The following is a 6882-nucleotide window of genomic DNA, read 5'->3' on the forward strand; positions in this document are numbered from 1 at the left end:
CATTGTCCCTGCCCACAATGATGGACATATGACTGTGTATGAAGAACTATACTATAGTAATGATACAGGAGAACTCAGTGAGGAGGGAGGGAATTGGGGAGGGGATAAGGGGAATTCCAGAGTCTATGGAACTGTATCATCAAATGATAATAATGAAAAGAAGTAACATTTTTTAAAGTCCATGATATACAGGCATATTTGGAGACCACAATTTTATCTACTAAGCAGTATATGTGTACTTCCCTTTTCTCTTAAATAAAGCGTCCAGAATTTTATACAATAAAAAAAGAAAGTTGAAAGACTGGAAACAGCAACATGGCAGACAGAACCAAACGAATAACGCTCTCCACCCTGATGATCCCATTGGCCCCTCTCTGGAACAGATTAGAGATTTCTACAATGAGATTGTTTCCTTTTTAGATTGTATCAGAGCAAACTAATTTTAAAAATTGCTCAAGCCACAAAGCAGCTGCCCATAGCCATTGTTCTAGTACGTGAACGTGTAACGTCACTACTCCTTCAGTCTTTAGAATGTCTCACAATTGTCCACCCATATCTAACATCATAGTGTGATTTGTGCTCTAATTTCCTCTTTTCATTTGGAAATCTTTGCAGACCATCCTTGTACTAAACTTTCCAGTTTTGTGGACATAGTTTTGGTGTTTCTCTGTGTGTGTGTTTCAGATTGCTGTGTGAGTAAGGCTCTCAAATGATTCAGGTTTGTTGTTCAAGCGTATGCACCTGTTCGTGAACTGACTTGTTCATTTAAGCCAATTGTGCACACCCAATGTGTTTGTGTTTATAGGGGTCAGTCATGCCCAGCATGTAGGTAGATGAAGTGTAGTTCCGGTAGCACACTTTTTTGAGAGGTGTATGCCCTGGGTCTTACGCAGCTTCACCACTGTCAGCCTAAACGTTGACAACACATTTAGCTCAAAAATAAATTTCATTTAAAAATTTTTGAAACGGGGCCCGGCGGCGTGGCCTAGCGGCTAAAGTCCTCGCCTTGAAAGCCCCGGGATCCCATATGGGCGCCGGTTCTAATCCCGGCAGCTCCACTTCCCATCCAGCTCCCTGCTTGTGGCCTGGGAAAGCAGTCGAGGACGGCCCAAAGATTTGGGACCCTGCACCCGCGTGGGAGACCCGGAAGAGGTTCCTGGTTCCCGGCATCGGATTGGCGCGTACCAGCCCGATGCGGCTCACTTAGGGAGTGAAACATCGGATGGAAGATCTTCCTCTCTGTCTCTCCTTCTCTCTGTATATCCGGCTTTCCAATAACAATAAAATCTTTAAAAAAAAAAAAAATTTTTTGAAACGGAAGAGTTACTTTGGAATTTCATTTTTGTTATATCTCATTTAATTAGAAAACAATGCAGAGATTTAAGGAGAGCCAGAGATTTTTTTCCATTTGCGGGTCCACTGCCCCAATGGGCCACACTGGTCAAGGCTGGACTGGGTTGAAACCAGAAGCCAAGAAATCCGCCAGGGTTCCCCACAAGGGCCCTACCAGGTGCACCAACAGGAAGCTGAATCTAAAGCAGAGTGGCTGCGAGTCCAGCTAGCATGACAAGTGTCAGCTTCATATGCTGTGCTACAACAGAGCTCTCTGTTTGCTGGGGGGATACTTCGAGCATTGATGGAAGAAGCCTTGTGGACTGCCCCATCCCTGTCTGGATACCTGGCTGGAGTCCCCATTCCTTGTCCAATCCTAACTTCCTGCTAATGGACGCCCCGAGAGCAAGGGTGATGGCCTTGCCACTCACCTTGGGGTTACTTGTGGAATTCCTGATTCCCAAGTTTCCTCCACGTCATCCTGAAGGTTTCAGCAGGTAACATCTCTCTCTGTTGCTCCCTTTCTTTCAGATAAAATGGAATAAACACAATGTAAGTTAAATTATGCTAGAAAGTTCTGTGGTAGAGTTGCACTGTAATTAGTAAATTATTACAGCGTTATATGTATTTTCTGCTGCCTCATAGATTTAAATCCTGGAAGTTGCAGTATCTTTGTCTAGGATGTGATAATCCACTCAGTAGCTCCTGAGATTATAATGGAGTAATGATCTCAGGTATATTGTTGTTGGGAAATAAAAGAAAACCCAAAATATCAAAGGGCATCATTTAGAAGGAGAGATTTAAATTTAATCATAATTGAAAATGTCTACAGTACTTCAATATCTGTAACAGTTACAGTGTGAGACAGAAATGTATAAGATTCATGTTTTGAATTTATCGCTCTGGCATTTGGAAATGGTTTACTTTTCAGGTGTTATACCACCACCTTGTGGCCAAATGATTCAAAAGCAAAGACTATCATTAACCAAATCCTCAGCTTTCATGGAATTAAAAAAAAAAAAAAAATGAAAGCAGTCTGATGAAAAGTGTGCAAAAATGTTGGGCCTCCCAGGGGGCCTCCCGGTGGGAGCCTGAGGGAGGAAGGTACCAGCCTAACAGACCCCAGCCTCCGGCTCCTGCCCCTCGGTAGTGAGCAGCCCTTCCCTTGCCTGGGCGCCCTGAGGCAGCTGTCATGACCAGGACAAGTGGAGTAGTCTCCGTGCTTTCCCAAGAAACCCCAGTGGCTCACAGAGCTGCAGCACAGCACCTGGATGTGACTGCATGGAATCCCAGTGGAGGTGGCAGCAGAAACCCAGGGGAGCAGGTGTTCCCAGGGATGGGAAGGGAGCGGGTAGACAGGCAGGCCGGAGAGAAGGATGGTGTTGGCCAAAGAAAGCCAGAAATCTTAGTTTTGAAAAAATTGTTTTTAACAATGTATCGAATGTGTGAGAAAGAAGAAAGGAAGAGGGCGTTGCAGACTGTGCTAAAGGCTTCAGGCTGTGACAGGCAGGGTGAGTGCGAGACTCGGAACCTGGGACTGGGAGTCTGGTGGGTTAAGTCTGGGAGTGGGACTCTGGGACTTGGTGTGTAGGTGTGGTGAAGCCCTGCCTGATGAATGTTCCTACAGTGGGAGGATTCTGAGTCTGACACTTAGAGTCCCAGGATCAGCTCGCTCGCTCGCTCTCTCTTTCTCTCTCTCTCTCTCTCTCTCTCGCTCGCTCGCTCGCTGCTTGAACCTACCGACCAACCTGCTTGTTTCAAGGCTCCATGAATAGGCAATAGGATGCTAAGTGAGTGGGGGCTGTCTAGGAGTGCAGTGCTGGGTGGGCTTAGGTCAGGCATCATAAATATTCATCAACTAGGAGGGGCAGAAACAGTCTGAGACAGTCTGAGACTCGGTGGTGAGTGCACATGAATATGGAATATTATTCTAAATGGGTGGGAGGTGTCTCTCTCACACACACACACACACACACACACAGACTCTGACAGACTCCTGCAGCTCTGAGACACACAGAGTGAGTCGGTCTGTATTTACATGAATATGCAATCTTATTCTAAGCAGGTGGGAGGGGTGCAGGAGACTCCATCTATGTGTGTGCAGTGAGTGTGGCTAAGTCAGACAGACCTGATAAATAATCATGAGGCCGGGGCCCAGCGGTGACGCAGTGGCCTAGTGGCTAAAGTCCTCTCCTTGAATGCCCCAGGATCCCATATGGGCACCGGTTCTAGTCCCGGCAGCTCCACTTTCCATCCAGCTCCCTGTTTGTGGCCTGGGAAAGCAGTCGAGGACGGCCCAATGCTTTGGGACCCTGCACCCGCATGGGAGACCTGGAAGAGGTTCCTTCGGATCAGCGCGCAATGGCCGTTGCGGCTCACTTGGGGGAGTGAATCATCGGACGAAAGATCTTCCTCTCTGTCTCTCCTCCTCTGTGTATATCTGGTTGTAATAAAATGAATAAATCTTAAAGAAAGAAAGAAAAAGAAAAGAAAAGAAAAGAAAGAAAGAAAAGAAAGAAAAGAAAGAAAGAAAGAAAGAAAGAAAGAAAGAAAGAAAGAAAGAAAGAAAGAAAGAAAGAAAGAAAGAACGAACCTTAACCCTAACCCTCGGAAGAAACGAGCAAAGGAATTAAACAGACATTTTTCAAAAGAACAAATTCAAATGACTAATAGACATATGAAAAAATGTTCAGGCTCCCTAGGTGTCAGAGAAACACAAATGAAAACCACAATGAGGTTTCATGTAACTCCGGTGGGGTTGGCCTACATTCAGAACTCAACAACAACACCTGCTGGCATGGATGTGGGAAGAAAGGTACCAACCCCACTGTTGGTGGAAGTGTAGACTAGCACAACCATTATGGAAATAAGCATGAAGAGTGCTAAGAGAACTGGAAATTGACTTGTAGTATGATCCAGCCATCCCACTTCTGAGAGTATATCCAGAGGAAATGAAATCTGCTTATGAGAAGGAGATCTGTAATCCTATGTTCACAGCACAGCAATCTACAATAGCAAAGACATGGAAACAACCCAAATGCCCATCAAAAGAGAAATGGATAAAGAACCTGTGGTACATCTTCCCCATGGAATACTACTGACATTAAACAAATGGTCCCAACTAGAGACCACAATGCCTAGTGAAGCCAGTTCCAAAAGGACAAATATCATACGTTCGCCCTGATAAAAGTAGCCTCCTTGCAAGATACAAAATCAATAGCCCTTGTACTACTATTTTTGTTATTTCTCAGGGGGGGTTTGTAGTTTTGCTTTTATTTTCATTTCTTGAAAACCTTTTTTCTCTAATTAAATTCTTCACTCAGGTCATACAGTAGCATCATTTTCTTCAAGAAGACTCTTGCTTTGTTTTTCATTTCTCCAGCAACACATTAGTCTTTCAGTAGAGTGCTATTTAATTTCATGGCATTGTTAATTTCTGGGTTTTTTTTCTTTCCGTTATTGATTTTGCTTTCTGGCTTTTCGTTTAAGGGGATGAATAGTAACTGTGTAATAGAGACTGGCATATCCAGATGTGAAGATACAACACAGTATGCATCTCTACTTCCAAATCAAGAATGGACTCCCAATGAAAGTGCTAAATATATCTTGATAATAGAATGCTGGACCCTGACAATGACTGTACCCGCAATGTTAGGATACACTTAAATTGCAGAATGATGGGCTTATGACTGTTTATGAAGGACTACATTATTGTAATAATATAGGTGAAATCAGTAGATGGGGGGAGAGCATTTGGGGAGTGGATAAGGAAAATCCCAGGGCCTATGGGACTGTATCATAAAATAATTCTTAAAAATTCAAACAACAAGAGGTGTATTTAAAACCATACCATTTACTTCGTCAGCACTGACAGTTGGAAGCTTGGCACTAACAGGCATGCCTTTTCTTTTTTTTTTTTTTTAAAGATTTATTTATTTTATTACAAAGTCAGATATACACAGAGGAGAGACAGAGAGGAAGATCTTCCATCCGATGTTTCACTCCCCAAGTGAGCCGCAACGGCCGGTACGCGCCGATCTGAGCCAATCCGATGCTGGGAACCAGGAACCTCTTCCAGGTCTCCCACGTGGGTACAGGGGCCCAAAGCTTTGGGCCGTCCTCAACTGCTTTCCTAGGCCACAAGCAGGGAGCTGGATGGGAAGTGGAGCTGCCGGGATATGAACTGGTGCCCATATGGGATCCTGGCGCGCCCAAGGCGAGAACCTTAGCCGCTAGGCCACGCCGCCGGGCCCAGGCATGCCTTTTCTAACAGGATTTTATTCCAAAGATCTAATTATTGAAGCAGCCAATGTCTTATACCAACACCTGAGCCCTAATAATTACTCTTATTGCCACATACTTAACAGTTGTTTAGAGCACCCTAATCATTTTCTTTGCAACTTTAAACCAGTCTGTGATGATGATACAGACATCATCAACAAATCATTTCGCCCTTCACTAATTCAATCAAATGGCTCGCCCTAGGGAGCATTTTTGGCTGGCTCTCTGATCTCAAACAACAGCTAATCCTCAACTATTCCACAATGATGCCATTTTACATAAATTACAGCACTAGCCGTCATGGGGGGCGGGGGGCAGGTGTCACTCCTCATAGAACTAAGTCAGTTAGCACTAAGCCTAATACTAAACTCACCCTCTATTTAGTTTTTCTAGCTTTTTGGGATTTTTCTCCACAACAATTCATTGTCTGAGTCCAAACACCAACAACCCTCGCCCCCTCCCCCCTTTTTTAAAGACAGAGAAAGATCTTCCATCTGCTGGTTCACTCCCCAAATAACCACAAGGGCCAGAGCTGAGATGAGATGAGCTGAGCTGAGCTGAGCTGAAACCAGGAGCCTCTTCCTCTATCACTTTGTCAGGCCATAAGCAGGGAGCCGAATGGGAAGTGGAGCAGCCAGGACAGGAACTGACACCCAGATGGGATCCTGATGCTTGCAAGGTAAGGATTTAACCCTTCAACCTTTTAATGAAACTAAATATTTCAACCCTAGTACTAGATACAACATGAATTTAAAAAGCAGATTCTTAAACTATCGCCAACTGCCAAATAACTGTATCTACCCTAGTTTCCAGTCAAAAGGGTTTAGTCAAACTACTCACTGGCATTCCTAACCTCCCTGCACTATGGATGCTAACCACAATTTAACCACCGCCCCACCCCAGGAATTTCAACGACAATAAAATTACTAACAAAGATCACACATCAGGCCTGACTCAGCATGGTAGCCTAGAGGCTGAAGTCCTGGCTTTGCATGCACCAGGATAACATATGGGATCCCCCAGTATCCTGGGGGTTCCCCCACCCCTGCTTCCCATCCAACCCCCTGCTTGTGGCCTGGGAAAGCAATCTAGAACTGCTCAAAAGTTTTGGGACCCTGCACCCACATGGGAGATGCAACTACTGGCTCCTGGCTTCAGATCAGCTCAGCTTTGGCCTTTGTGGCCACCCTGGGGAATGACTCACTTGGAGGATCATTTTGTCTCTCCTCCTCTCTGTATATCTGACTTTCCAATAAAAATGAATAAGTA

This window comes from Ochotona princeps, chromosome 27 (genome assembly GCF_030435755.1).
Source record: "Ochotona princeps isolate mOchPri1 chromosome 27, mOchPri1.hap1, whole genome shotgun sequence".
In the NCBI taxonomy this organism is placed as follows: Eukaryota; Metazoa; Chordata; class Mammalia; order Lagomorpha; family Ochotonidae; genus Ochotona; species Ochotona princeps.